Source organism: Heteronotia binoei, chromosome 4, assembly GCF_032191835.1.
Source record: "Heteronotia binoei isolate CCM8104 ecotype False Entrance Well chromosome 4, APGP_CSIRO_Hbin_v1, whole genome shotgun sequence".
Classification (NCBI taxonomy): Eukaryota; Metazoa; Chordata; class Lepidosauria; order Squamata; family Gekkonidae; genus Heteronotia; species Heteronotia binoei.
In genome coordinates, this window is record NC_083226.1 from 47,855,323 (window position 1) to 47,878,492 (window position 23,170).

Genomic DNA, 23,170 nt, shown 5'->3' on the forward strand with positions numbered 1-23,170 from the left:
AGGGCTACTTTGACTAAATGGCAAATGACATAATCTTTTTAGTGTCACTGAAGATTTGAATAGCTAGATTCAAGTCCAGTAGCACCTTAGAGACCAACAAACATTCAAACTATACGCTTTTGAGAGTCAAAACTCCCCTCTTGTTGGTCTCTGAGGTGCTACTAGACTCAAATCTTAGCTGTTCTACTGAAATTAAACATTAGATTTATAACAAATGTCATACCCAGTCTTTCTTTCCAGTGGGGACCCAAAGCTGCATTATTCTCCTGTCCTCCATTTTATCCTCACAACAATCCTGTGAAGTCAATCTGGCTGAGGGTGTGTAGCTCCTAGCTAGTAATGGAATGAGTCAGGAAGGTAAAATGTGTGGAATGTGTGGAAAGCAGAAGAGGAAAGCAAGACTGCCCTGCTGAGGAGCTTAAACCTTAATCATAGGCTCTTATCATCTTGTTTAAGGTAACTATGATTCATGTGTGGAAGTGGGTAAGGGAGAGTGTTGTGTCCTAGGTTCAAATGGAGAACTGTTACTTTTGGAGGGAACTGTTACTTTTGGAAGGAAGCTGAACAAGCCAAGCTTGTACTCCACACCAGGGTTCCAGAGAAGGCCTAAGCGTGCCCAATCAGGGGAAGGATTGAAACATAAGTAGCCAATCAACATCTAGGCTCATACTGTACCCTGATAGGCCCTTAGGCCTCTGTAAATAGCCAATCCATGTACATAGTTAAGGTCCAATCAGAAGGGGGCAAGAATTGTATAAAGGAGCGAGAGGTTTGAATAGAAGTCAGTCTGTGTTGGTGTTCCTGAAGTAAAGCTTGCTGAAATCACTCTCCGACTCTGGTCTCTTACTGCGCCGACCCCAGTACTTTATACTGGCGACGAAGGTGGGATGCCAGTAAGAACCAGCAACAGAACCAGGAACACGGAAAGGTGGCTAAATCCAAGCCATCTGGGTCCGCACCTCCGCTCTGCGCACACCCCATCTCTCAAGCCGCCCAGACACGCTGCCAAGAATGGAGGCTTCAGCTAACCTCCTGCAGCCCTTTAGCATCGATCGCCCCGAGCTGTGGGACTCGTGGGTCGAAGGCTTCCAGTCATACCTGACCTTCCGGAAGATTACAGAGACTACCATGCAGAGAGCTCTGCTTATCAGTACGTGTGGCATGGAGACCGTGGACTTAGCCAGGGCTCTTCTCCAACCCAGGAAGCTCTCAGAGACGCCGGTGGACAACATCATCAGCGCTCTGGAGAAGTATTTCCAGCCCCAGCCAACCAAGCTCACCCGGCACTGGGACTTCCGACAAAGGACACAGAAGGCAGGCGAAACCACGATGGCGTTCTTGACAAGCCTGTGCCGGGTGGCAAGCCGATGCAGTTTCGCAGACCTCAACGAAGCCCTTCTCGACCAGTTTGTATGGGGCTTGAGGGACGAAAAACTAGTACAGAAACTCCTGTCCCTCTCCGAGTGCGACCTAACAAAGGCAATCGATGTGGCCACCAGCTGGGAGAAGGGCAGATCAGCAGGGCCACGGCTGACAAGACAGGCTGCGGCACACCAGATCAACCCTTGGACTGGGTGGGGAGGGGGTGGCCCAAGGGCTCGACTGGGCCGGAATTTACTCCGTTTGCAGCCCGGAAAGACGAACTATCCACCCACAAAGGGGCAACAGAGTCGTCATCACCAAATCCTTGCAAGACCAAGTGCTTAGAGCCCTGCACGAGGCACACCCGGGCATAGTCCGCATGAAGGCTCTCGCACGGAGCTATGTCTGGTGGCCCGGCCTCGATGCAGAAATTGAGGCTTGGGTTAAAAGGTGCCCGACATGCCAGGTGTCAAGGCCTGACCCCCCACGTGGCCCAGTGCAACCATGGGAATCCACCAAAACCCCCTGGTCAAGACTGCATATGGACTTTGCTGGCCCCTTCCATGGGCGGACTCTACTCATACTAGTGGATTCATACTCCAAGTGGTTGGAGGTGGTCCAGGTGCCCTCGCCATCATCGCAGGCGACCATCACGGCTCTGAGGGCCATCTTTGCAACCCACGGGTTGCCGGAGACCATCGTCACCGACAACGGCACAGCATTCACGTCCGCAGTGTTCCAGGACTTCTTAGCCAGGAACCTCATCAGGCACATTCACTCTGCCCCGTTCCATCCAGCCACCAACGGCCAGGCAGAGCGGATGGTGTGCACAGCAAAGGAGGCCTTGAACCGTCTGGGCCCCTCAGACTGGCCAAAAGACTTGGCGTGTTTCCTAATGGCCTACCGAACCACACCCACCGCCTCCACAGGTCGCAGTCCAGCCGAACTCCTCATGGGCCGCCGCATCACCACCCTGCTGGACAAGCTGCACCCTGACCGAGCCCCAGACAGGCGACCGGCGCCGGAACACCTTAAAGCCCCCAGAGGGTTCTACCCAGGTGAGACAGTGTGGGCACGGAACTATGCCACCACTGGCCCCGCCTGGCTCCCTGGAAAGGTGGACCACGTCACCGGACTGGTCTCCTATGCAGTGACCTTGGAGGGTGGACATCTCCTGAGGCGACACATCGACCAACTCCGTGGTCGCCTGCCTGCCGGGGAGCCAAGGTCAGAGGCTCCAGATCCGGACAACATAAGTCCCTGTGAGCCTGACACAGAACAGGGTTCCGTGGAGCCCGCTTCGGCCCAGCAGGAGGAGACCCCCGACCGCGCAGCTGAACCCAGGTCTCCCGGGGCCGCCATCCCAGATGTCTCCAGCTCTGCAGCCGCGGAACCACCAACCGAGTCGGAACACCCAGTCCCCTCGGAGCTCCGACGCTTGACACGAGACCGCCGCCCTCCGGCATATCTCCAGGACTATGTCACCTGATAGCTGGAACTATGGGGGGAGGGGTGTTGTGTCCTAGGTTCAAATGGAGAACTGTTACTTTTGGAGGGAACTGTTACTTTTGGAAGGAAGCTGAACAAGCCAAGCTTGTACTCCACACCAGGGTTCCAGAGAAGGCCTAAGCGTGCCCAATCAGGGGAAGGATTGAAACATAAGTAGCCAATCAACATCTAGGCTCATACTGTACCCTGATAGGCCCTTAGGCCTCTGTAAATAGCCAATCCATGTACATAGTTAAGGTCCAATCAGAAGGGGGCAAGAATTGTATAAAGGAGCGGGAGGTTTGAATAGAAGTCAGTCTGTGTTGGTGTTCCTGAAGTAAAGCTTGCTGAAATCACTCTCCGACTCTGGTCTCTTACTGCGCCAACCCCAGTACTTTACAGAGAGAGACTTTTGTTCTAAATTATAAATTTGAGAATTATTGTCTCAGGGCTGTGTTATCTAGTGGGAAGTTCATTTGGAACCCTCATCTGGGAAGCCAGTGCATGCAGGACTCAACCGGAGATTTCTTGGGCCACCAACAAGAGAAAAGAGATGGACTTTGGGGGTGGTACAAGTGTGTCACTTTGAAACCTTCCATGCCAGACTGGGGAATCTGAGTATTAGAGACACATGACAGGTTGCTTAAAATCTCTCTTATTACATGTTGCCTATCATAAAGACACCCTGGTCTGGGATTTCATTTTTGGCACTGCTTCTCCCACATTCTGGGGTTCCAAACGTAGCATCATTTTTGATCATTTATATCTGACACAAACAGAGACCCTTCTCTTTCATTGCAAATAGCACAAGGGGCTGTCTGGAGACAACCTGGGCCTGGATATCCCCATGTCTTTCATTTTTGACCCTGGAACTCTCAAAATCACCCTGAAGCTGGTGGCCAATTTTGAGTCTCTTAGCTTTATTTTTTGATGAGTTATGCCCCTGCCTCAAATGGACAGATATGATTGGCCCTAAGCTAAACAGCTAACATTAGCAAGCATATATAAACAAGTTAACTCTTTCATGACTGAAGGATGTACTTGCAAATTCACACAATAAGACCTTATATTAGTAAGGTGTGCTGTACCTTTCATCACATTAGACTAAGCTGCAAAAACTATTAGTCAAAACTTTCTCCAAGAAGAAGTCAGTAGATGCATTTGCAGCTATGGTGTTCTACTGATTTCACAGATGCTAATGAGAAATCTATGGTTTCAAATTTGATTGTGGCAATCCTTACACACCTCTCTGAAATCTGAGATCACAGCAAAACACTAGTAAAGCCAAAGACAGGTGTGACAGACAGGCTAGTTTTCACCTTTATCTTAGAGCAACCAATGAGAGCTGGTGGAATGTTGAGAGTGGGGGTTGGGAAAACAGTTGAAAATGACAGTTAGGAGTTAGTAGCAGTGGAATTGGCATAGGAGCTAAGGGGGGAAAGTGCTGGTGTCTGACACAGTAGAACTATACAGAAGAGCTGCTTAGAGCAGGCTGAAAATAGTCAATTTGTAACCAAAGGCTCTTTGGTGCAAAAGTTCAATGATTAGTAATACCTTTGTTAGTAATACCTTACTTTGCTCATGTTTTGTTTGTATTCCATGTGGGCTGCATGGAAAGAAGCATGCACATGCAATTTAATGTCTTAGGCTACATACATATAAATGAATGGTGGCAGGAAATGATTGGAACAGTATGAGCCCCAACCCCAATAGGTCTGTGTGAGTGTGCTCTTGTTATTAAAGGGGGCTGGGCTACCCTCTCTGTGGATATCTCTAGAAGTGCGAAAGAGGACCTGAAGTGTGAAATGGTTATGACTCTCTTTTTGGACAAGAAAGGTAGCATGTAACATCCTGATCAACTGATAACCCTGAACCTGAGAGAGTGAGATTGCTGAGGGTGGTAGGCACTCTGTGTGAGTGAAACATAACAGGTGACTTCTGTCTCCCACAGTGCCATCTTCAGCAGAATAACACTCTTCTAAGTGCACAGACTTCAGTGGGCTTAGAGTGGCATAATGCTGCTTAGGCTTGCACTCTGAAATATATTAGTTCTTTTCTGAGAAGATGAACTTTCAATGAATGTTCAAAGCAGGTAAGAATCGTCCAATTTCCTTCCCTCATTATATCAAAAAAGACAATGGAGCCTATTCACTCTCAAGCAATACTTTGTTGCTTATAATCAAGGTCTTTGGTGTGACAAACGACCAATGAATTGCTATTCTAGGAGAAGAAATTGCAGGGGTGCCACCAAATGAGGAAGAAAGCTGCAATAAAAAAGTAGCTAGAAAACTATATAAAATGCAGTGAATAAAATTATACATTTTTTTTTAAATTGGGAGATGAACGAGCTGGTTCACACATCCATGTTTCTCACCTGTTATCATAGCTGTTTTCAGACATCATTCCTGCACATACCAGAAGGCCAGCAACTGTGTTTACTGGAAGCCTGCTGATCATAACATGCATAAATTAGGGGGTTTGGTTTTTTGTTTTGTTTTTTTGTGTGTGTGAGGCCATTCAGCTCACACCAAAGCACAGTGATCAACAATGCAGACTCACCCATTGACTTATCTTATGCTGCCACTGGCCAGACCTAAACCTATCATAGATACAAGTTGGCTCAGTGCCTCTTCACCTCCACCAGCTGGGTTCAGCCCAAGCAGTTTCCATGCAGAAACCACTTCAGGGGGCTAAATATTTTACAGGCTATGGTAAGCTTGCCTTCTCCCCTTTCTCACACACATGATTTTCCCCTTGATTCTTCTTTCTTGCTTGCTGAGCAGCCCCTATATCTGTTTTCTTCACATTTGCTGGTCTGTGGCTTTCACACCCTATATTTATTTTGATGCTGGCCCAGCCCAAGGGCTTGAGGAAAGAAACAAAATCACCTGCTAATATTCTACTCCTGTAATGGCACAATGAAAGGCTTTTTGAAAGGTCAAAAATAAACAAAATATTTTATCTTATTGGAGGAGAAAAGGCCAGGTGGAATTAGAGATAGGATATATGAGATAAACCAATAATAAAAACTGAAGTAACTCTATAATCACAGTAAATCTAGATAATATGTTGCCAAACAAGTGCTTTTCCACAGGGTCTTTGAAACTTTGAGGAGAGAGGCTTTCTTTTCAGTTTCTGCTTTGATTTATGAGCATATTTATCATTATTAAATTTATTAAATTTGACTTGATAGGCCACCCTTCCCTGCAAGCAGGGCTCAGGACAGCTTACAGCAGTGAATGTATAACAATACATAATTAAATAACATTAACATGCATAAAACTAGACTAAAACAATATACTGTCCAAGATGGAAATGAATTTTCAGTATCTGCTTACCTCCTGGGTAAGTAAGATGCAAGGCAGTTGGAGGAAGAGGGTTGGATGTGAGAATGCCAATCCATCACCGTCCTCAACCAAATGCCTGGTAGAATATCTCTGCCCTGCAAACCCTACAGAATTGTAACAGGTCCTGTAGGGTGTGGATGTCCTCAAGCAGGGAGTTCCACTAGGTAGGGGCCAGGGTTGAAAAACCCTTGGCCCTGATCAAGGACAGCCAGGTCTCTCTTGGACCAGGGACAACCAGGAGGTTCTTATTTTCACATCATAATGCTCTTCCCGAGACATATTGAGATAGGCAGTCCAAAGGTTTCTGAGTTTCACTGGCACTCCATGGTTAGAAGGCAGGACAATACAACCAAATTCTCCAAACCCTTCTATATATACAGACCAAGGGATTACTTGTCTCTTTAGATCTACTTTTTTACTCTTCGCTAGAAGCTCTATCCCTTTCTTGCTTGAATGGGGATCTTCTGTGAGCCTCTCAGTCCTCTTTGCCTCCTTCCCAGATCTCAATCAGTTGCTAAGCTCTCTCTTCTTCAGCTGTCAGTTCCCAACTGTCATTTCTTAACTGATACTCTCCACAGAAGAATTCCATCTGAATGGCCTGTCACTCAAAGGTTTTCACATAGTTCTAACATAGTCTATCACACAGGCCCAAGCCAGTAATGAATATTTCAGGCTTATTCATAGCAACATTCCTATGTTACCATTAACTGAATGCAGGGCTTTTTTTTTTCTGGGGGAATGTGGTAAAACAGAGCTTCAGAACCTTTTCATAGAAACAAATTTTTAAAAAAAGTTTAAAAGTTCATGAGGGGCACCCCTGTATTTCCCCTTCATTTTCCTCTTGAGAGTTCTGTCACCTCTTTAAAAAAAAAACCCAAAAAACCACATAGACAAACCAAAAGACCCTGGACCCAGCCAGTGGCAGTATGGAAACAGGTGCACCTATCCCTGTTGTTGTTATCATTGGCCAGATCCAAGCAGCCCTGCAGTCATCTGGGGATCTTCATGGAAAGTTAAAGGGCCCATGATCCTATAAACAAGATGCTGAAATTTGAAACAATATGACACATACCGGGGGTAGGGATACAAAATGAAAGAGATTCAGTCAAAAGCCCACATCAGTCTTGAGTGAATTAATAAAGGTAGCAAGAGTTCATGAAAAGACGAGTGTATATAGGAGGGGATGCATTTTATACAATGTTGACTTTTTGTTGGAATCCTCCTTGCCACAAGACAGATTGTTCTCAAGGGTCCTCCAGCCTTGAGTAGTGCACATGACAGAACATACAGGGAGAAGGGGAATCCCCTATAGAGGACAACCAGTGCCTAGCCTAACACCTACTCCCTCCTGCAATTGGTAAGTTATTCTCTTCCAACATCAGACATATGTGGGGAATAGGAGAAAGGAAATGTTTGTAGAAGAAAAGAGAGCAATTACAGTTTTATGTGCTCACAGGCATTGATTGTTAACTGCACAGCATTCTTATTCCATATCTAGATCGGCTAGGTTCAGAAACCTTTAAATACTAATTCCATTCCCACACCCAATTTGCTAAGATCATGTCAAAAAGGGAGACATTTTGGGGTTGTTTTTACACTATTTTTTTCTGCCACATAGACAATCATAATTATCCTTGGATGTGCATTCATACGGATAAAAGCAGGACAGGCTTCTAAATCCACATGTTCATGGAACACAGATGCTCAAATGCACCAGTGCATAAATGTGCACAAACCAAATCTGTATGTATAAAGCTTCTTTTTTGTAAGACTAAAGCAATGAAAAGATTTTACACATAGGCATACAAAATTATGCAGATGGATATTACAGGATGCAGTAATCTTTTTATTTCATAGCAAACCCTCTTAATCAGATAGTATAATGAAGAAAGTGTGATTCATTGAAGCAGGCCTTTTTTTTTGTAGAAAAAGCCCAACAGGAACTCTTTTGCATTTTAGGCCACATATCCCTGGCATAACCATTGTTTCACACAGGGGTTTTTTTGTAGAAAAAGCTCAGAATCAACTCTTTTGCATCTTAGGCCACACTCTCAAAACCAAATCAGCCAGAACTGCGTTGGTGTGCGATCCTGCTCAAAAAAAGCCCTGCATTGAAGTAAATAGGTTTAAAAGGGTGTGACTCTGTTTAGGACTGTTAATCTCATCTCATTGAGTTTACAGATTTTGTCTTATTAAGACTATTATAACTTTGGTTTAGACACATTTACGCAGTTGTACATCTGCACATCTGTGTCCCTTGCTCTTGTACACTGCTGTTCCTTAGTGTGATCTTGTGGCCTTGTGACCTTAATTGCTAATTGTTAAAGACCTGTGAATGTATGACCCACCTCAGATCACATGAACTGGATAGTTTTATAGTATCTCATATTCCCTTGAAGCCAGGGGTAGATGAGAAAATTAAATAGCCCCAGAGCTGCCAAACTGAACAGCCCTTGCTATACCAGAAGCCACACAGCTAAACAGTGCTAATAATGTGCATTGCCTCCTCCCACAAACTGGCAGTAGTGCAGCAGGAGTCCACTGGAGAACTGATACCAATCATTAGTTGCCACTAAAGGACCTAAGCCAAGGTGTCCCAGAGGCACTGGAAGAATTTCTGGTGCTTGGTTCTGCTTGCTCCTCACCACCAATGGCCCTCTAGGGCAGCAACCCACCAGGAAATTTCCTTGTGTGTTGAATGGCCAGCCACCCCCCCACACACACACACACACACACTTGATACACTTCAGTTGGGATTATTTCACAGATTCACTGGCAGATCAGAACATGCTGAGTAGTCAAGTGTTATACACAGATGCATGAACTGGCCCATAATATATAAAAATGATATGCATGGATTTGTAATGCAATCCTAAACACAGTTCTAAGAGGCAATTCCTGGAAACATGGAAATTGTGGTTATGGGAATGCGGTGGCTTGTATTTGTGATTTGTCCACATGAGCACACAAGCAGGGACAGGAAGGATTATCCCTGTGGCATTATGCAAACCTGTCCTGAAAGGTACATAAGACTATTTCAGGAAAGTCAAAACAGAGAAGAAGATATTTACAGATTTTGATGAAAGCAGTGCTGAAATTGTACAGCAGCTTGAATAAGGCAGGTACTGTGTGATTATCAAGTTCTTCCCTTTTAAGAATAAAAAAACTCCTCTGCAGTTACGTTGGTCCATTTTCCACAAGAGCTGTCCTATAGTCAAGGAAGCTGCAAAGCGGTAACAGAAAATTGCATGGTTTCCACTCCACCTACCCTGGAGATGAAAGCTAAATATTATTTTTGTGTATAGTCATGTATAAACTTGCAATCACAGAAACACATTCTGCCCAAATATTGTTATGTCTTCATGTTAATCTGATCTGCACTACCCATCTTTAAATGCTAGGAAGCTGTTCATTTTCTTAGTAAAAGTCATATAATGCAGAACATTTGCCCCCCCAAGTCAGAATAAAGAGATGGACACAATTGGATTGGTGAAACTATGGGCCACTTTTATTAAAATTAACAAACAACGGCAAGGGCATCCGAGCTGCGGCCAGGTCAGGGCCAGGGGTCTCATCAGACCTCTCCCCTGCCTTTTTCAGCGGGCGAGAGACACGGCCCCCTGGCCGGAGCTGTGAGCCACAGCTCCCGTCAGGCAGGCCCAGCAGGGAGGCTTGAACCGGAGGGCCCAAACACCAGACGCGAGTCTCAGCGAAAGGCACCCATCCAATCGAGTCTACAGGACAGTCTGCATTCACATACCTCGGGCCACACCAAAGGTAGATCCTGACATACCCCTAACTCCCCAAAAGGGGGAGGCTAACCGGTCCTCCCCAGGCCACCTGGTGCCATAAACCCCGTAGAACCTGCCTTAAAAAGTGACCGACCCTACCAAGGCACCTACCCAGAGCCAATTCCACAATCCTCTGAAATGCTATGCAGGGTAGGCAAAAAACACCTCCCAGACCCAGCCAAATAGCCGGGGAGTGAAAAAATTCCTACCCGGCCCCTCCAAACGGAAGCGACCAGCAACTTGCCTGCATAACAAACAGGGCGGGTGGGTGGGCCGAAAACGCCGGGGAAACTGCCGTGGCATCGGACGGGGCTCCAGCAAAAGCGCTGAAGCCACACCCACTCCAAACGCGCTCAAAAGCGCGCCGAAAAATCCACTCTCCCTCCAAGGGGGGGCAAATTTTTCTCCTCAGCCACGCTGCAACGCAGCGGGCTTCTGGAGGCTTCGTTGGATAAACAAAGCCTAGGGACAGAAGGTCATTCTTTGAAAAACTTGCCGGCATTAATTTATGCCAGATAAAGTTCTATGGCACAAAGTAGAGATCAACAACTGGCAATTCATGGGTACCGTCCGGCCCATGGAAGGTTGCTGGTTGGCTCCAGGAGGATGTTCCTGCAGCTTCCACAACTTTAAATTAAGAAAAACAGAGGGAATAACATATGATAAGCTGCTTGATTCCACTATGCAAAATAACCTACCAAAAAAGTTAATAACATATCAGAGGGGATACAGGAATGTGTAGAATCACACATGTTGTCCAAGGTTATAAACCTTTTCTGTCATTACAATTTTGGTGTCCCCATCTTGTGTGCCAGCAGAGCATGTGGTGCACAGTCCTCTCATCTAGGGTTGCCAAGTCCCCTTGCCCATCTGGCAGCAGGATTGAGGGAGCATTTGGGGGTGGGCATGGATGTCAAGAGACATCCCTTATGCAATAATGTCACTCAGAAGTGATGTTGTCACATTTGGGGCACTCTGGTATCTGAGCAAAACCTTTTTTTTCAACCCTCAAAACCCTAGAGTTTGCCCAAAAAACAGTCTCAGAGAGGCTTACAATCTCTTTCCCTTCCTCTCCCCACAACACCTACCCTTGAGGTAGATGGAGCTGAAAGAACTCTTTTGAGAACTGCTCTTGAGAGAACAACTCTTAGAGAGCCTATGACTGACCCAAAGACACTGAGCAGGTGCATGCGGTGGAGTGGGGAATCAAACCTGGTTCTCCCAGATTAGAATCAACAAACATGTCTCCAAACTGACTCTCGGGGTGCTCGCTGAATCGCTGCTATAGCCCAGGGGAGGTGGGATATGTAGTTTTCTCAAGTGTTCTGATGGCTTTATAATCAAAGTTGTCTGGATGGAGTTGTAGTTCAGAGCCCTGCATGTTCCCCAGTGATGTCATCAAGAATATGAAGGGTTGCAGTAGGTGAAGCGATGGACAGGGGTAAGCTACTTTATATTTTTAGCAAAACAGACATATTTGAAATTCTCCATCTTCTTGTCATTCACATTTTGTTCTTGCATTGCTGTGCCCTACTTATCCAAGCTGTCTATAACTACCTGTCACTTGTCATGAGACTATTGCCAAAAAGTGTTTTATCACCTGTAAAACAAACAAAAGAAAAGGATAAGCAGGGGAGAAAGCCACTATTTCACTCTTCCCGTTTTTTTTTAAAATTGAATCTTAACGTAACCCACCTGACCTATCCAGATTTCTCCACAGTTTCCTGTACAACTATTTACCAAAGCATTCCAAGTGACTGGAATTGAGCCTATGTCACCCCTCTGTGTAGAAGCAGAACTGAAGATTCATACCCCACCCTTCGCTCTGAATCAGAGACTCAGAATGGCTTACCATTTCCTATATTTTCTTCCCCCACAACAGACACCCTATGAGGTGGGTGGGGCTGAGAGGGCTCTCACAGCAACTGCCCTTTCAAGAACAACCCCTGCCAGAGCTATGGCTAACCCAAGGCCATTCCAGCAGGTGCAAGTGGAGGAGGGGGGAATCAAACCCGGTTATCCCAGATAAGAGTCCACGCACTTAACCACTACACAAAACTGGAGCTGTGAAAAGTATTCCCAACATACAACTAGGAGTTTCATTGTTCCTGAAAGAACAGACTTTAGTTTAGTGATACTCCAACCTAGACTGAATAAGTGACGAAAGTGGTTAGGAGTGCTTATAAGGTTTAGGCTGTGTTTCAGAGCAATCATGTGAAAAGTATTCCCAACATACAAGTAACCCAAAAAGGTAGAAAGGGACCATTAAGGCTGTTTATACATGGCTTCCATCCTAGCACAATATATCTTGGAGGGGGTGGGGAGGAATACTTAAAGTAATTTTATTATCCTAACTGAAACAGAATAAGCAAAGGAGGATCAATGGCAACAATATGGCAGCCATTTATATGTGGCAATTCAATAAAGCCATTCACTTTGCACAGTCCTAGCATTCAGTAGTATTACTTTAAACTAAATACCAATTAGAGTTACTTTTAGTCCAAATTGTGTTCCTCCCAGTCAAGTAGACCTGAGTAAAGGAACACAAAGATAATTGGGAATTAAATGGGAAGAAGTCCCTTTCCAGGTGAGGATGCTGTAGAGAAGAATTGTCTGCAAATGGAGAATAGAGAAGTTAAGAGGCAGGAGAAGAAAGGAAGTAGTGGAAGGTGAAGTCCAGGAAGAGTGAGATTAGAATGGTCCAATGGTTTCATGTCTGTGATGCTGGAAGAAGATTCTGTAGTGGAACCATCTACACAATGGGCTTGAGATCCCCTTCTTATGTGACTGAATTTACTTGAAAGCCAATGGAAGAACTCTGCTAATGGCTCAATTTGGTGAAGAATCAGGTTCTGCCATTATATTGGATCAAAACTTCAGAACTAAGTTATCCACTGGTGAGCTTTGGATTGCATTCTAATAGGGGCATCTTTAAACCCTGGGGTTTATTGGTGCAAATTTAGGATCTGGGCCAGAATAGGCTAGTGAAATCAACATGTTAGAAAGGGCACCTGAATGAACATAATAAGTGTACCCAGAACAAGTGACAATATTGACATGAATCTACTGATAATAGCCAGGAGATGAGTAAATGGCCCTTTCTGGGTTTATCGTTGAATCATCTGCAAAGAGCATTAGTTGTTTTCCTGCAAGCCTGAGTTTATATTTATGACCTAAAGGGGTGAGGGACTTCTAAGGATCAAAGAAGCCTTATTGATAAATTCCCAGAGTATTCAGGAAGTCATGCTATTCCCCACTGAGAGTGTCTTAAGCAGTTCATTCTTTGATCATGAAACCTTCCTTTAATAACACTCTGGCAGTTTTCTCCTCACTTAAGGCCAGAACATGTTAGAGTATATTCTTCCTGAACCTGTAGCACCAGGAGACTAGAGGATCTAGGGGTATCTCTGTTAGAGGCCATGCACCGATTGAGATGCCATGCAGCCATTCCTGGAGAAAGCAGACCTGGTCACTGCTACACCTGACTTGATATCATCCAGCTAGGCTACTGTAGCACAAGCACACTCTACAGAATGGCTGTCTTCAAAGACAGTTTGGAAACCATGCCTGGTTCAAAATGCAACAGCCAAAATGTCTGCCAGGACACACTGCCTTGAACACATTAAACAAATCATTTACCAAGTATAATTTATGTCTATTAACCATCATTAGTAAGGTTGTCAACCTCCAGGTAGTGGCTGGAGGTTTCTAAGAATTATATTTCATCTCCAGATAATGATATTATTATTAATAGTTTATTTATATTCTGTCCATTCCTCTGTAGGGGCTCAGGGTGGAGCACAACACAAACAATAAAATCACAATAAAATCATGTTGCAGTTACTCAATAGAACAAAATTACATAAATAGAACATATTATATAAAATTACAGTTATTCAATAGAACAAAATAGCCTGGCAGAACAATATGATGAGATGGTGCAGCAGGACAGTGAGCAGATCAGTGCAGTAACATATACAGTAGGGGAGGCCAACCAATCTAATGGGCAGATGCCCGCCGCCTCACCTGAAGACCTGGCAGAACAGCTCCATTTTACAGGCCCTACAAAAGGCTAACAAGCCAGGTAGGACCCGGATCTCTATAGGGAGCTGATTCCACCAGGTTGGGGCCAGGACCGAGAAATACCTGGCCCTAGTAGAGGCAAAACGGGCATCTCTTAGGCCAGGGACAGTCAGCCTATCTTGGGAGGACGAGCAAAGCGACCTCTGAGCATATACGGGAAGAGACGGTCCCGCAGGTATGCTGGTCCCAGGCCATGTAAGGCTTTGAACGTCAGAACTAACACCTTGAAGCAGATCCGGTACTCTACAGGCAGCCAGTGCAGGCCACAGAGCACCGGCCGCATGCTCACCCATATAGGTGATGCAGTCAGCAGGTGAGCTGCCGCGTTCTGCACCCACTGCAGTTTCTGGATCAGCTTCAAGGGCAAGCCAGCATAGAGTGAGTTACAGTAATTTAATCTGGAAGTGACCATTGCATGGGTCACTGTGGCCAGGTAATAGAGAGATCAGTTCCCCTGAAGAAAATGACTGCATCAGACTGCATGTCATTATATCCACTGATATCCATCCCGTCCCAAACCTCACCCTCCCTGATCCTCTGGTGTTTCCCAACCCAGACTTGACAACCCTAGCAATTAGCCAGACTAGATAAAGAGACTCAGTAATCAGACAATATACCACTGAACACGAGAAATGGTAAAGAAACTAGAAAGAAAGAGGTAGCCATCATGTCTTGCTTGTATGCTTCTCTCAAACACTTCACTGGTTTCTGCTAGAAACACAATGCTGGACTCAATGGTTTTGTGGTCCTTCTTAAAGCTAAACTATGAGTTTAAAAGCAATTTTAATTTTTGATTTTACAGGGAAGAACATTCCTTTGCCAACCAGCACTTCCAAAAAAGAAAAGCTATACGTGGAAAGCCTGATGCTATGTTAGGAACTGACTGCTAATGAGCTGTTATCGGTACCTTACCATTGCCCAGCACTTCATTTCTGTAAATCTATACAAATGCAGATATTCTACCAGCAACAGCAGCTGGAGTCCTACTTCTATTTATATGACATTGTTCTCTTGTGTTCGTATGCAGAACTGTTCTTCAGTTATTTGATTTCCATCCTTTTGCCAGCTGGTAGCATCTTGCTATGCCTCCTTTTGCATGTATTGTTTCTTCCTTTTATGACTGTTTCCTACCACTGGCCCTTAGTAATCAGCAGTTGTACAAAGTGAGCCTAACAGGGCAATTAACTTTTGATAGTCATATACATTGAAACTTGTTAAAACAAGGTTTACTAACAGGCCCTTAGGGGTAATCACCCTGATTTGACTTATCCAACCATTACGCACAATAAGATACACCAGCATATCTTAGCTGGTGAATATTAAAGAATATCCAAAGCAATTAATAGTGTGCAAATGAGAGCAGAGAGACTCAAAACATTTTCTAAAATGACAGCATTTCTGCTTTCCTACCAGCAAAGGTGATTGCCTTTTTCTTTGGAAAAAATCTACTTAATCTCTCCACATGTGTCACACATGCAATGTCATTCAGAGCCTAGTGGACATCTGAGCACTCGCTATCAGTCTAGATTTATTAGAATACCTCTTTGCCACTTTTCCTGCCATCAATATCCTGTCAAGGCAGTTTACAAAAGGCAGTATGTACCTGCACTATAGCACCATTAAAGCACAGGTAACAGCAAAAAAAAAAAGTCTGCTGTGAAAACATCATAATGTGACATCACCCCAGAGTCGGAAATGACTGGTGCTTGCTCCTTTACCTTTAACAGCAACCAAATAAAGCTTCCTACAGCTCATGATGGGAATTACCCAGTTTCAAAAGATCTTTTATATATGGCAGCCTTGTATAACTTCCTGAAACAGATGAGTATAGGCAGCCTCCTAAATTCCTCAGGAACATCGTTCCAGAGAGCCAAAGCCATATCTGAAAGTGACTGATCTGTGACCTGAGGAAGGGGACCATCTGGAGAGAGCATTGTGAAGATCTGAGTTGGCACATATTTATTTATTTATTCATTTTTATTTATTTTATTCGATTTATATCCCGCCCTACCCCACCGAGGCAGGCTCAGGGCGGCTAATAGTTTCATTTGAGATGAAGTCCTTCAGCTATATGGGTCCCAAGTCATGAACTGGACCTGGAAGTATGTAGGTGATCAGTGGAGGTGTCTTACAACTGGAATGGTCATATCCCTGCTCCTTAGTTAGTTGTATTCTGTACCAGTTGTAACTTCAGGATCGTCTTTAAGGGTAGCCCCATGTACAGCACATTGGAATAGTCTAGTTTTGCTAGTTTGAGTCAGCATGGGCAGGTCAACAGAGGTTAAGAGGGCAGATAATTTCTGCATGATGCATCTGCATGATCTTCATATGTAAAGCAGGATCTAATGAAACTCCTAAACTCTTCTCCAAGTGTCAAATTCAATACTACTCCATTCAAGTGGGCAGCACAATTCCCTTGGAAGCTTCTGATTTCCTAACTACCATTACCACTATCTTGTCCAGATTCTTCTTCAGCTTGTCCCTCAACCAGCAAGCATCCAGATACCAGTTGAAGGCAGAGACTGTCTTATTTAGTGTCTTATTTAAAGCAACATTGCTTTGGGTGGACTTATTCTCAGTTGAAGATTGAAGATACAAGTTAAGCTGTACTAGCAAAGGATCAGACTAGATGACTAGCTGTTAACCCATTTATTTTTGCCTTTGCACTTTCCTCTCAAATATTCAGTATCTTTCAAATCTTTATGACTCACTGCAGACTCTTCTGCAACAGCTGGTCCTAGTACTGATGTCATCAAGAGGGCAGAGAATGTCTCTTAACAGGTTCTTAAAGTGCCCCAAATGACTGCGCAGAGGTGGAGTCTCATCAAGAAAAAAACAGATTTCTCTCTTTATTTACCTTACTCTAGGCATCAAATCCAACAAGACCATAAAATAACATTTGAGCTATAAAACATTGCTTGTTAATTTCCCCCTCAATTGCATGGTAGCTGCAATCCAAGCGGCCCCGTGGTGCAGAGTGGTAAAGAAGCAGTACTGCAGTACTGTGATCTGAACTCCCTGCTCAGGACCTGAATTCTATCCCAGCAAAAGCAGGTTCAGGTAGCCGGCCCGAGGTTGACTCAGCCTTCCATCCTTCCGAGGTTGGTAAAATGAGTACCCAGCTTGCTGGGGGGAAAGTATAAAAGACTGGGGAAGGCAATGGCAAACCACCCCGTAAAAAGTCTGCCATGAAAACGTTGTGAAAACGACATCACCCCAGAGTCGGAAATGACTGGTGCTTGCACAGGGGACCTTTCCTTTCCTGCAATTCCAAAACTGAGAAGTTATATTAACCAAGAACTGGGTGCAAACTACTGCTCACAAGGAGTTGTGCAGAAAGTGATGGAACTGTGGCTCAGCAATTCTGGAATTTGAAATCTGTAAGCTCCGAAGTCCAATCTTTAGTTTAAAGATCTCAGGTAGTAGTGAAGACCTTTTGTTACCTGAGAGCATGGAAAGTCACAGCAGAAAAGACTGGACCACATCAACATTGGTCTGAGGTTCGTGTATTCAAGCCTCCAAGAACACAACTACATGGTTTGACTGGCACATGTTGGTTGTGTCACAGTATGTGACAGGACTTACAGTCAGATGTATATCAGGTAAATGCACTTTAAGAAGTGTTCATTTGGTACTGCAAGGTGGGGCAGTGTGAGTGAAAGGGCAGCAAGGGTTTTTTGCCCTTTTTCCTGATTCCAGGTACCCTAGGAAGGTTGCACAGAGCCAGAGAAAAGGGATGAGCAACCCCTCCACTACTATTGCTGCTGGTAAAAGTGGGTAGGAGGAAACCAAAAGTTCATTCCTCCCCCACAGCTCTCCCTTGCAGTGATGTACCAATTAGCACTTTTTATGATGAGTTGTCTCAGTGTAATTCTGACTGTGAGTCAGGTCAAATACCCATGGTTTGATGTGTGTCAGGCATATCGTGTCACCATAAGAGCTGAGTATACAAAACATGAGGAAACAGACCAATCCAACCCAAAATTTAACGTCTGTATCAGCACTCCTCCAACTCCATTGCCTAGAGAAGACAATGTAACTTTGAATTAGCTTAGCCCTGATCCAGAAGTGCCACAAATCATTTAAGCCTCTCTTGTGGCTCCCACCTTGTTTGAAATGCTCTTGTCACATGTGCCAGCCCCTAATGAAGCTGCATTAACATGTCAGCAACAGACACAGGTAAGCACTTTATCCACTGTTCACATCATCTTTACATTGGTTTTAGCTCATAGTATTTTGTCTCCTCAAATAGCAGCCCAGACATTTCTAAATATAAAAGACAATATTTTCTTTTTTAAAAATAAGCTACTCAAGCTTTTGAGAAATTCAAACCCGATGACAGAATTTGATAACAAGCCTACAAAATGGAACACGCTGCGGTAGCACTAAAAGGCCCTGGCTTGTGGGCTTGTGCACATATGCTCAAAAGCGAGCATTCATCAGATGAACTCTCAACCATTTATTAGCTTCAGTTCACAAACAGTGGAGATGCTACCGCCGTCTTCCTGCTGAAGTGCTTGAAATTACCACTCACAAAGGAAGAACAGCTAAAAAGGAGAAGAAAGGGAGGGAGATAAACAAACAATTCAATACAAGCTCTATAATGACCGTATATTTCCCACCTCAGCTGGTTGCTGCCTGGTCTCTGCAGGGAAATGACAAATGAATACTGTTTAATATTTTGCTCAAACAGTTTTTCCTTTCAGAAAACTCTTTGGGATAGGATAATGAGAGGCACAGAGCTGCAGAGGGAAGACTCCCACCCCCTAAGATTCCTACTTCTTTTGGGGGCATTATCATCTGATACATACTTTGTTTATTCAGAGCAAATTCAGTGGTTAAAATGATTAATTGAACCTATTTCATGTTACTCATATGAGCTCTCACAAAAGGACGTGACTGCCATCCCCCACCCCCCCTTAGTGACTCATGCACAGAAGCATATGGTACATGCTGACACTAACAAAGTGGCATTTCTAAATTTAGGTCTTCATAAATCTTAAAAGATGCCAGCTTTATCCAAGCCCCTTCCTCCTCTACTCCTAATTTTGGGTCTTACTTTCAAGAACAAAAATGGAAATAGAAGATAGGGAGAAAAAGGTGATATATGGTCAGTGTCCCAAGCTAATTCAAGAAGTTAGTAAATGGAAGAGATTGGAGCTAGATGCCAAGAGAAACATGGAACCAATTCTAACACATTAGTTAAATCTATATGTGCAAACATCAGTACATACACAGCTGTGGCAGATCAGCAAACTTTACCAAAGACTCTTGTCTTTCTCATAATCTGACCAAATTATGATAGCTTCACTTTGGTCATTTTAGCTTCTAGGGAGAGTTTACCTTGATTTGTTCTAGAACCCATTTATTTATTTTTGGGGCAGTCCATGGCATCAGTAAAACTCATCTCCAACACCACAATTCAAAAATATCCACTTTCTTCCTGTCAGCTTTCTTCATTGTCCAATTTTAACATGCATACATAATAATGAGGAATGATATGGTATGAATGATCGTGATCACCAGTGACACATCCTTACACGTAAGAGTCGTTTCTAGCTCCCTCATGGCTACCCTTCTCAGTTTCAATCTCCTTCCAATTTCTTGGTTGCAGTCTCCATTTTCATTGATGATGGACCCAAAGAATAGAAAATCTTCAACAATTTCAATGTATTCATTGTCATCCTATATAATCCTGTGTCATTATACAAACTATGTTATTCCTCAGTAATCATTACTTTTGTCTTGATGTTCAGCTGTAATCCTGCTTCAGCACTTTCTGCTTTAAACCACCAGTAGTAGTTTCAAGCCTTCCACCACCTCTCCAAATATCCTTCATGCCTCCAGTAGAGGTCAGTCACCAGAGGATGCCATGACTTCCAGGTACACACACACATACACAAATACAAAAAATATTTTCTGCCAGTAATATGGTGTCATTTGTGTATCTTAAACTGTTAATACTCCTTCCCAGGCTTCCCTCAATTTGCACTCTACCTTCATCTAAAGCCAGTCCAGCTTTCTTATGATGTGCTTTGCATATAGACTGAACAAACAGGGTGATAAAATACATACTTGTCTGACATCTTTACCAATTTGAAGCCATTTTGTTTCTCCATATTCTGTCCTAACAATAGTCTCTTGTCTATGTCTTTTAAAACCAACCTTAATTTTTCATGATCCACACAGTGAAAATCTTTGCTATGAAACACAAGCTGTTTTTCTTCTGAAATTCTCTTATATACTCCAGTAACTAACATACATTTACAATCTTTTTCTTTTCTGAATCCAGCTTGAAAATCTGGCATTTTTCATCCCATATATAGTAACAGTCTTTGTTGTAAGATTTTGAGGACCACTAGCATTGTGGTCTACGACAGGGATGTCAAATATGTGGCCCATGTAGGGTTTCCAAGACCTACCTTAGTTGTGGAAGGGGAGTGATGTATGCATGTGAAGTACAGGCAGCACAATGACATCACCTGGAAGTGACATCATGCCAGGCATGTTGCACCAGGAACTTTCTAGGATTTGAGTTAAAAACTCAATGGTAGAATTTTACCCCAAATGCTAGAGCATCCCTTGCACAACATGTCTGATGCAATGACGTTACTTCTGCGCAATGGTGGTGCTCTTTGAAGGACAGGATCCCCCCTGCAGCCCGCTGTGTGCTGGCAAGTTGGGGGTCCCAAAATGTGGGAACCCCTGCCCCCAGTGGGAGTTTGGCTGCCAGAGGGGTCCTATCAGGCCTGCAAGCAATTCACTGTCATCTGCTTCCTTCTGCTTCTCTCTTGCTTCTTTCTATGTCACAGCATGTCTTGCCAGACTCGCTTAATCACTCTGGAGCTAGAGCAAAGCCTCTATTTTCTCCATTAACTAAGGCTCCTGCTTTGAGGAGGAAGGGAGAGCTTGCTTTGCCAGGTTCTCTCAATTGAACAGCAGACCTACTGAGCCAAGCCACTCTTCCTTCTATTGGCTGAGACTTCTCCCCCTCCTTGTCCCCTTTGGATGGAGGGAAAGAGCAAGAGCTTCTTTTGCTCAGTTCCCTCAATTTCATGGGAAAAATACAAAGAAAGCACCTTTAAGATCAACAACATTTTATTCAAGATATGAGAGAGAGAGGGTTGTTGGCTTGTGGGTGCAACTGGGTTTGCCTCCCCCTTTTCACTGTATTCATGCCTTCATGATTCAGTCTTTCTCAGTAGGAAAGCAATGTGGACTATTTTAAAAAAAGATAAAGGTAGTCCCCTGTGCAAGCACCCGCCGTTTCCAACTCTGGGGTGACGTTGCTTTCACAATGTTTTCACAGCAGACGTTTTACGGGGTGGTTTGCCATTTCTTTCCCCAGACATCTACACTTTCCCCCCAGCAAGTTGGGTACTCATTTTACCAACCTCGGAAGGATGGAAGGCTAAGTCAACCTGGAGCTGGCTACCTGAAGCCAGCTTCTGCCGGGATCAAACTTAGGTTGTGAGCAGAGAGTTCAGACAGCAGTACTGTAGCTTTACCACTCTGCACCACAGAGCTCTTAGTGAACTATTTAGATGAGGAATAACAACAAACCTGTTAGGTGGATTATGCTGAGCGTGTGTCCAAACAGTCTGGACCAAGCCTTTATAGACTGGAGATTTTTAGCCTAGGCTTCCCAGATAAGTAGACTGATATATGAAAGGGCAGTCTAGACATGAAAGGATTGGACCGATAAAATGGAGAAAGAATAGAGCTTCTCCATCTTCTGCTTCCAGTTGTGCAGACTATTTGATTTCTTTATTGGTCATTCAGTGAAGTCCATAATCATCTGTTTGGTTGCCTTAAACAAGTGCTTGCAATGAACAAATTGTTGTCTTCACAGAATTCTATGAATCATTCTCCTGCTTAATTTCATGCTCCTAACCCTAACTTTCTGACAATATTTGATTCTGCTTTCTTTCTCACTTCTGTGTTCTAGTCACCTATTATTATCAGCACATCTTGCTTAGGTGTGTGCTCAATGTCTTCCTGGACACATGCATAAAAGTTTTCAATTTCTCATCAGGGGTTTTGAGGTATGAGATGATCAGAAGTGGTTTACTGTTCCCTTCTTCTGTGCAGTGTTAACCTGGGTTAGCTGATGTATCACTGTTTTTGTCTATGATAGATCCTCCACCAGTGTCCTTCCATTACTGCTGCTGCCCAGTAGCTACCTTTCAAGGATTGTTCCACACCCATAATAACCATTGGAACTGTCCATTCTGCTTCTGTGGCTGTTGATTCCTACATTTTAGTCTGGCATTTCAGCTGTGCCCATTCTGCCTTGTGTGCATTTAGCCTCTTGACAGAGTCTGAATTCCTCATGGTATTGTTCTCAGCTTCTCTGACACACACAAACCCATCCACCACGTTAAAGTGTGCATCCAATAGGGAGGCTGTGGGAATTTTGATGCAGACATAATTTTTATGCGGATTCTTCAGAGCCGCAGATGTCTGCAATAATCTGAATGTAAAAATCATTCATGTTTTAGCCATTCAGAATCAGTAGCCATTTATCACTACAAAACCTGTCCAGAAAAGATGCAGCCCATTTCCTCTGACATTGCAAAGTAGAAGTGGTAGTGCATTGACATTTTATATTCATTTTTATATTCAATGTAGTCTATGTAGCTTTCTCTGCTGAAATAGCCCTTTACTTGTAACATACAAACCAAAGTTCAGAGCGATGAACCTCAAAAGCACGCTCTGAGAGAATGGAAAATCTCAATACCCTAATCAATATATCTGAGGTTTTTTTACAAATATGAAATCCTAAACAAAGACATTAAAGCATCCATTTTATTTTGGCTCATGGCTTGCTATTTGCAACAGGTGCTAGAAATGGCACATAGACTAAACTCATTTACTTTGCATTGTATAAGCACACAAGATAATTTTAGCACTAGGTTGGCTAACCACCAGATAGGGCCTGGAGTTGTCCCAGCCTTACAATGGATCTCCATTCTACAGAGAAAATTATCCATACTACTGGAGAAAATCATCACTTCAGAGGGCAAACACCATGACATCACATCCCCAATGAGTTTCCTACCTTCCCCAAACTCTACTCCAAATCTCCAGGTACTTCCC